This window comes from Scylla paramamosain, chromosome 48 (assembly GCF_035594125.1).
Source record: "Scylla paramamosain isolate STU-SP2022 chromosome 48, ASM3559412v1, whole genome shotgun sequence".
Lineage (NCBI taxonomy): Eukaryota > Metazoa > Arthropoda > Malacostraca > Decapoda > Portunidae > Scylla > Scylla paramamosain.
This window is the reverse complement of record NC_087198.1, coordinates 4286199-4296334: the sequence shown is the minus strand read 5'-3', so window position 1 is coordinate 4296334 and position 10136 is coordinate 4286199.

Here is a 10136-nt window from a genome sequence, read left to right as displayed (position 1 = left end):
TCTACTACGGTGCCACCTCACTGACGTCCCACAGCACACTGCCAAGACCAAACTCCTGCCAACCAAGCGTACAAATCACCACCCTATCTCCCAATAATGTCTCCCAATGTACACTGTTTCACCATGAAAGAATACAACAAATCCCAATAACATACCTGCAAATCAAATGGCAAATCAACCACTACTCTGCACCCTGTCTCTCTCTCTCTCGCTCGCCTCTCCCGCCAAAATCCCCACAACAACAAACCTTCAGGGCCTTAAGACTCGTTTTGGCGGGACTCGCTGACTAGTCTGTGAGCCTCTCGCAGGCGCCTCCACTTCAACTTCTTACACATATCTAGCTGTCTTCTACCGCTATTTTCATGCTAACTGCTCTTCTGATCTTGCTAACTGCATGCCTCCCCTCCTTCCGCGGCCTCGCTGCACAAGACTTACTTCTTTCTCTCACCTCTATTCCGTCCACCTCTCTAACGCAAGAGTTAACCAGTATTCTCAGTTATTCATTCCTTTCTCTGGTAAACTCTGGAACTCCCTGCCTGCTTCTGTATTTCCACCATCCTATGACTTGAATTCCTTCAAGAGGGAGGTTTCAAGACACTTATTCATCAAATTTTGACCACTGCTTTGACCCTTTTATGGAACTGGCATTTGAGTAGGCATATTTTTTTATTGGAATTTTGTTGACCTTGGCCAGTGTCCTTCCTAAAAAAAGAAAAAAAAAGTGAGGTAATGTTAGGTTAGGTGTTGCTAGGTGTGGTTAGGTGATTTTAGAATTGTCTCTAAAAATGTTGATACCTGTATCTCACTCAAACTTATTTCATAGGTTACGTAAGTATCTCCTAAAACTGCAATACCATTTTTTTTATTCAGACTTGGTTTTCTGGTGTTTATAAACATTGCTCAAAATGTCAATGTCCTCTTTCTCATTAAGCCTCGGTTTTCAGGTTTCATAATTATCTCCTTAGATGGCGACACTCTGTTTCTAATTCAGATTCGGTTTTTGGGTTTCATGAGATTATCCCAAAATCGCGATACCCTGTTTTTTATTCAAACTAATTTTTCTGGCTTCATCAGTATCTCTTAAGATGGCGATAACCTGCTTCTCATTGAAAGTCGGTTTTCGGGTTTCATAGACATATCCGAAAAAAGCTTTACGCTATTTACTTTTCAATCCTGTTTTTTTTTCAAATTTTATCATTATCTCCAAAAATGGCAATAACCTGTTTCGCATTCAAACTCGGTTTTTCGTTTTTTTTTCAGAAGTATCTCCTAATAAGGCGATACCGTTTTTCTCATTCAAAGTCGGTTTTCGGTTTTCTTAAGCATCTCCTTAAATGGCGATACCCTGTTCACCATTCAAAGTCGGTTTTAATGTGTCATAAGCATTTAACAAAATAGAGATACACTGTTTCTCATTCAAACTCGTTTTTTTTTTTTTTTCTATTTTCAACATTATTTCCTAAAGTAGCGATACCCTGTTTTTCATTCAGACTCGGGTTTCGGGTTTCATATGCATCTATAATGGCGTTTCACTGTTTCTCATTCAAACTCGGTTTTCGAGTTCATGAGTTTCATCAGTATCTCTCAAAATGGCGATACCCAGTTTCTCATTAAAACTCGGTTTTTTGGGGTTTCATAAGTATTTCTAAAAATGGCGATACGCATTTTCATATTTAAACTTGGTTTTCGGGTTCATGTGTTCATAAGCATCACCCTAAATATCAATACACTGTTTCTCATTCAAATTTGGATTTTAATGTTTCATAAATATCTCCTAAAAAGGTGATACCCACTTTCTCATTCAAACTCGCTTTTCGTGTTTTATCATTGTCTCCCAAAATAGAGATATCCCGTTTCTCATACAGTGTATTTTTGTGTGTTTTTATAAGTACCTCTCAAAATGGCGAAACTATATTTAATTGACACTCAGTTTACAGGTTCATTGTTTCATCAGATACTCCCAAACTAGCGAAAACTTGTTTCTCATTCAAACTCAGCTTTTGGATTTCACGAGTATCTCCCAAAATGGCGATACACTATTCTTTATATAAAAAAAAAAAATGTTTTTAGGTGCTCGAGTTTGATAAGTATCACCCAAAATAAAAATACCCTGATTCTCATTCAGACTCAATTTTCGGGTTTCACTAGTATCTCCCAAAATGGTGATACACTGTTTCTCATCCAAACTCGGTTTTCAGGTTTCATAGGTGTCTCACAAAATGGTGATATCCTGTTTATCATCCAAACTCAGTTTTTTGGGTTTCATATGTTTGTCTCAAAATTGTGATGCTTTGTTTCTCTTTCAAACTCGGTCCCTGTATTTCATGAGAATCTCCCAAAATGGCGATACCATGTTTTTCATTCAAACACAGTTTTTGGGTTTCATAAATATCTCCCAAACTGGCGATAGCCTGTATCTCATTCAACCTCGGTTTTCAGGTTCCATAAGAATATCTAAAAATTACGATCCCCTTTTTCTCATTCAAAATCGGTTTTCAGATTTCATTGGTATCTCCAAAAATTATGATATTATGTTTTTCTTTCTAACTCAGTTTTCGGGTTCATAGGTTTTATCAATATCTCACAAAATAGCGATACCCAGTTTCTTATTCAAACTCAGTTTTTAGGTTTCGTCAGTATATCCTAAAATGGCGATACTATTTTTTCTCATTCACTCTCGTCTTTCGGGTTTGATAAGTATTTCCCAAAATAACTATACCATGTTTGTCATTCAAACTTGGTTTTCGGCTTTTATAATTATCTACCAAAATTGCGATACCATGTTTCTCATTTAAATTCGATTCTCGGGATTCAAAAGCATCACTTAAAATATTGATACCATGTTTCTCATTCAGACTCGGTTTTCGGGTTTTTATCATTATCTTCCAAGAAGGCGGCCGCATTTTTTTTTTTTTTTCATTGTATTAGAAACAGTGTCTCGCCATCTAAGGAGATACTTATGCAACCTGAAAACCGAGGTTTAATGAGTAAGAGGATATTGCCATTTTGGGCAATATTTATAAACACCAGAAAACCAAGTCTGAATAAAAAACATGGTATTGCCATTTTAAGAGATACATATGGAACCTATGAAATAAATTTGAGTGAGATACACGGTATCAACATTTTTAGAGACAATTCTAAAATCACCTAACCACACCTAGCAACACCTAATCTAACATTACCTCTCTTTTTTTTTTTTTTTTGTAGAAAGGACACTGGCCGAGGGCAACAAAAATTCAATAAAAAAAATATGCCTACTGAAATGCCAGTCCCATAAAAGGGTCAAAGCAGTGGTCAAAAACTGATGAATAAGTGTCTTGAAACCTCCCTCTTGAAGGAATTCAAGTCATAGTAAGGTGGAGATACAGAAGGAGGCAGGGAGTTCCAGAGTTTACCAGAGAAAGGGATGAATGATTGAGAATACTGGTTAACTATTGCGTTGGAGAGGTGAAGAAAATAGGGGTGAGAGAAAGAAGAAAGTCTTGTGCAGTGAGGATGCGGGAGGAGGGGAGGCATGCAGTTAGCAAGATCAGAAGAGCAATTAGCATGAAAATAGCGGTAGAAAACAGCTAGATATGCAACATTGCGGCGGTGAGAGAGAGGCTGAAGACAATCAGTTAGAGGAGAGGAGTTGATGAAACGAAAAGCTTTTCATTCCACCCTGTCAGAAGAGCAGTATGAGTGGAACCACCCCAGACATGTGAAGCATACTCCATACATGGACGGATAAGGCCCTTGTACAGAGTTAGCAGCTGGGGGGGTGAGAAAAACTGGCGGAGACGTCTCAGAACACCTAACTTCATAGAAGCTGTTTTAGCTATAGATGAGATGTTAAGTTTCCAGTTCAGATTATAAGTAAAGGACAGACCGAGGATGTTCAGTGTAGAAGATGGGGACAGTTGAGTGTCACTGAAGAAGAGGGGATAGTTGTCTGGAAGGTTATGTCGAGTTGATAGATGGAGGAATTGAGTTTTTGAGGCATTGAACAATACCAAGTTTGCTCTGCCCCAATCAGATATTTTAGAAAGATCAGAAGTCAGGCGTTCTGTTTCTTCCCTGCATGATATGTTTACCTCCTGAAGGGTTGGACGTCTATGAAAAGACGTGGAAAAGTGCAGGGTGGTATCATCAGCGTAGGAATGGATAGGACAAGAGGTTTGGTTTACAAGATCATTAATGAATAATAAGAAGAGAGTGGGTGACAGGACAGAACCCTGAGGAACACCACTGTTACCTACATACACATAACTTCATGTATCCACATGTAAACTCACATAAACTCACTTAAGCACACCTAACCTCACCTCACCTCACAAAAGTTCTCCTAACTTCACTTAACCTCACCTAAGCACATCTAACCTCATCTAACCTCACCTAAACTAAACTCACATTAGCGCACCTAACTCAACGTAACCTCACATAACTTCAACTAGCTCCACAGAACTTCACCTAACCTCACCTAAGAACACCTATCCAAAACTAATGTAACCTAGCCTCACCTAACATCACCTAACATCGTCTTACACCTCTAAACCACATCTAATCTTACTAAACCACAGGTAACCTTACCTAATCTCTCTTAACCACACATAATCGCACATAACCTTACGTAACCTCACTTAACCACACTTAACAACACCTAATCTCATCTAACCTCATCTAACCTCACTTAACCACACTTTGCCTCACCTAACCTTACCTAACATCTCATAACAACACCTAACCTCACCTAAGCATTAATAACCTCACTAAACCTCACCTATCTTCATCTAAGTCACTTAACCACAACGAACCTCCCCTAACCTCATCTACATACATATAACTACACGTAACCATTTGAAATTTCACCTAAACTCACTTAAGCACACCTAACCTCATTTAACCTTAATTAAGCATTCATAACCTCACTTAACCTCATCTAAGCATACTTAACCTCACCTAAATTCACCTAAGCACATCTAATCTTATGTAATCTTACCTAACCTCTCATAACAACACCTAACCTCACCTAGGAACAATTAATGTCACTAAATCTCAGATAACATCACCTAAGTCACAAAACCTCACCTGATCACACTTAATCTCACCTAAACTCACCTATCCTCACCTAACCACACATAACCACACCTAACCACATGTAACTTCACCTAACCTCACCTAACCAAATCTAACCTCACCTAACCTTAACTAACAACACCTAAACCTTACCTAACCTCTCCTTACTTCACCTAACCTAACGACCTTATATAGGTCCTTAACCTCACCTAACCACACTAATCTCATCTAACCTCACCTAATCACATTTAACTACACCTAACCTCAGCAAACCTCACCAAACATTACCTAATCTTACCTAACATTACCTAACCTCATATAACCTTACCTAACTCCACCTAACATTACCTAACCTCACCTAACCATACTTAAAATCATCTAACCTCACCTAACCTCAGGTAACCACTCCTATCCACACCTAACCAAATGTAACCTCACTTAAGAACACCTAACCTAATGTAACCTCATAAAACCTTACCTAACCTGACCTAACCACCTAACCTTACTTAACCACAGTTTAACTCACGTAACCTCACCTAACCTCACCAAAACTCAACTAACCACACTTAATCTCGCACACCGTGTTGACCTCACATGGGAATGACGTATGATCTTTGGCGCTCTTGAGCGGTCTCGGCCAGCATGTTGGTCTTCCCCGACCCCTATTGATAGTGCCCTCAGTATTTTTTTTCTGTTTTCAACTTTTAGTTTTTAGTTTTAAGGTCGCCCTAGTGGGATTGTTGTACTTGTGAACACATTTAGCAAGTGCGTGTCGATACATAAAGAATAATGTGTGCTTCACTGCAAACGTACGAACGCAACTACCTTCCTTCGCCATAGGCAAGGATCCGGTTACCCGTCACCCAACATGATACAGTGCCTTAAGACCTTGAAACTATTTCAAAACCGCGAATCCAGAGAAGGTACCGCGAATCCAGAGAAGGTAAAAGTGTGGTGCGTCCCATCAAGGTAGTGACTTCCAGTGCCAGAGAAGACCGCAGGGTGAAGAGGAAATACAAACACTTTGAAATGCCGCATGTGTGGTAAAGTCTTCCCCCCCTTCTCCTTATTTGACGAGACGTCTTTGGTCAACAAGATGGACGAGTTGATTGTGACGGTGGGTTCTACTTGTGCGGACATTGTGGCGGTTACTGAGGCGTGGCAGATTGTTCCTGAGGTGTGCACGATGCAGGACTACCAGCTCTACCATCACCTCAGGACAGGACGCAGGGGAGGGGGGGGGGCCGTTTTCTGCAGCTCTGCCCTCAGCCCCTCACACCTACCTGTCAATATTCCTGCCGTAGTAGAGGCCCTGTGGGTGAGAGTTACGCCTCCCTGCCATCCCAGCAACACAGCCTACATCATAGTGTGCGTAGTGTACCACCCCCCCACAAACCACCACAGCACTGTTACTCGCCATTCACATCATTGACACTGCTGATGACCTAAGGGTGAGGTATCCTGTTGCCAAGCTGGTCATCTGTGGGGACTTTAACATATTAGATATCAGCGATATCCTATACCAGCTACACCTCACCAATGTCGTGGACTTCCCCACACACCAGCAAGCCATCCTCGACCTTATATTGACAGACCTAAGCCAGCAGTACTCGTCCACCAAGCCACTGCCTCCCATGGGATGGAGCACCCACCTCTCCATACTGTGGACACCCACACCCACCACCTCGACCCCCCGGGCAGCTGTCACCAGGACCCACCGCCCCATGCCTGACTCAGACATGAGGGAGTTTGGGCAGTGGGTGACACAACACCCGTGGACCGAGGTGCTGGATGTGGAGGACGTCCACTTAAAATGGCACAATTATGTCGCCACCACCACAGAAGCCTTCCACCGCTACTTCCCAACCAAGACTGTCACAGTGCACCCGTTTGATACCCCTGGATGGCGCCCCGCCTTAAAAGACTCATGTGTCAGCGGACCTGGGCGTTCCACTCCTGACCGGTCCTATACAAGAAACTAAGAAACAAAGGGATCAGGGAGATTAAGGCTGCCAAGGCATGATATTACCGGGACAAGATACACCACCTCAAGTTGGCCAACAACAGACAGTAGTATGCTAAGATCAAACCAGTGTGTGGCCTACAAAAGCACACTTCATCTCTTCCTTGCACCTCACACCTTCTTGCTAATCTCGCAGCTCAGGAGATGAACCATCACTTTGCCGCTATCTATCAGACCTTTCCTCCCCTCCACACCACTCCGCTTCCAGCCCATCTTCCCGCTCCCTCCCCTCCTCCCACCATCCAGGCGATGGATGTTTTTAAGAGAATGCTTAAATTTAAATCAAGATCACCACACCCACTGACCATCCTATGAAAATTTACAAGGAGTTTCCTGAAGAGCCAGCAACACCGCTATGCTCCATAATAAATGCCTCTCTCTCTCTCAACACTCCTGCTCCGCGGACTGGAAGACATCTTGCGTCACTCTCATCCCCAAAACTTCCAGTCCACAGTCACTCGTTGACCTCAGGCCAGTCTCTATCACCCCTATCCCTAGCCTTATTTGTGAAGATTTTGTGTATGACTGGGCCTACACCAAAGTTTATAATACCGTGGATATCAGACAGTTTGGCAATATCAAAGCCACCTTCACCTCCCATTACCTGACCAGCTTCCTTGAATTCATCCACAGCCACTTGGGCAAGCGAAGCACCTCTCTAGCTGTTGCTTTTCTGAACTTCAAAAAGCCTTTGATCTTGTTGATCATATTTTTTGTCATCAGCAAGGCAATAAGTCTGGGTCTCCCTCCTAACCTGGTAGCGTGGCTAGCCGACTTCCTCTCAGGGAGGCGTCAGGCTGTTCGCTACCAGGGCTCTGTCTCTAATTTCCTACAGCTGACATGTGGGATCTCCCAGGGGACCACGATGGGTTCACTAAGCTTTCTACTCCTGATTAACGACGCACTCACTGACACCCCCATCACTGGAAGTATGAGGATGACTGCACCATCAGCATCCCAGTCTGCAACAAGAACCCGGACTACTCGCCACTGCATGCAATCTTGGAGCGACTGCAGAAGTGGACGAAAAAGAACAGGATGACCATTAACCACAGCAAAACTGTGGTGATGCATTCCTGTACCTCCTCTTTACCAGTGCCCCCTCCCCAGCTCACGGTGAGCCCGTACTCCCTCCAGATGGTCCAATGTGCCAAGCTTCTCGGAGTCACGGTGGACGACCAGCTGACATGGAAGTAGCATGTCGCCAGCACCGTAAGATCGGATACTTACAGGCTGTACATGCTGCGCAGATTCAGGTCGCTGGGGACGCCGACAGACAAGTTAAGGGGGGTGTACCTCAACTTCATCCTCCCAAAACACATGTATGTCTCCCCAGCGTGGTTCTTCTCCCTCACACACACTCAACAGCTCCAGCTAGAGAGCCTGCAGAAAAGGGCGTGAAGGGTCATCCTTGGTCCTGCCTACACAACCTATGATGAAGTCCTGACCACCCTGAGTCTGTTCAGACTATACACCAGGCACCGAGAGGCTTTGGTGAAATTTGGAAGGGGACTTTTGCATCATCCAACTCTCAGACACATGCTGCTGCTTGACGCGCCTCACCCTGTCCGTGCCACCAAACACCACAATAAGATAACGCCCCTAAGGGTGCCGCGCACGGACCAGTACAGACTCAGTGCGATTCCCACCGTGGTACGCGCCATCAATCAATAGTATTTCGCTTCTAGATTAGACCTAGCTTCAAGATTAATGTTAAGTATTTCCCCATCCCTCTGTGTACATTTTCAGTTTCTAAACTGCCTGAATAATAGACCATTTATTATTACTATTATTATTATTATTATTATTATTATTATTATTATTATTATTATTATTATTATTATTATTATTATTATTATAATTCTTCTTCTTCTTCTTCTTCTTTTTCTTTTTTTTCTTCTTCTTCTTATTATTATTATTATTCTTATTCTTATTCTTATTCTTATTATTATTATTTTACTCTCACCTAACCTTAACTTAATTCAACTCATCATCATCAATTATCCTCACCTAAAAACTTTCAACCTCACCTAACCTCACCTAACAACACCTAACTACACCTAACATAACCTAACCTCATCCAAATACATCTAACCTCACTTAAACTCACATAATCTCACCTAACTTCAATTAAACTCACCTTACCACACTTAACCTTACATAACCTCACCTAAACTTACCTTACCTTAACTCACTTATCATCAGTTATCCTCATCTAACCTCACCAAACCTCACCCAAACACACCTAACCTCAACTAACCTCACCTAAATAAGAAACATCATCCAACCACACCTAACCATACCTAGCCTCTATTAACCTTACCTAACCTCATGTAACCTCACCCAAGTATTCAAACATCACCCTACCTTAAATAACCTCACCTAATTTCACCTAACAATACTTAACTTAACATAACCTCACCTATTAATACCTAACATCTCCTAACCACATTTAACCTCACCTAACCTCAGCTGCTGACAACTAACCGCAATTAATATCACCTAACCTCACTTAACCTCACCTAACCTCACCTAACCTCACCTAACCTTACCTAACTTCACCTAACTTCAAATATCCTAATCACTCATACTAATCACTCATAACATAACCTCATATAACATTATATAACATCCTCTAATCTCAGCTAATATCATCTAACTTCACCTAACCTTACAATCAAATACTTAACCTCATGTAAGTTTACCTAACCTTACCTAACATCACTTAACCTTATGTAACCTCACTTAACACTCAACTATCCTTAACTAATCAATCAGAACCACACCTAACATTACCTAACCTCACCTAATCTCACATATCTTTACATAACCGTACTTAACCTCACATAACCTCACATTATCTCAACTAACCTCACGTAACCTCTCATAACCACAACTAACCACACCTAACCTCACCTAACTATAATTAACCATACCTAACCTCATCTAACTTCACCAAGCAAAACTTGTCCTAACCTCACCTAATTTCACTTAAGCACACCTATTATCACCTAATTACACCTAAATTTACCTAACCTAACTAATCTAACCTAAC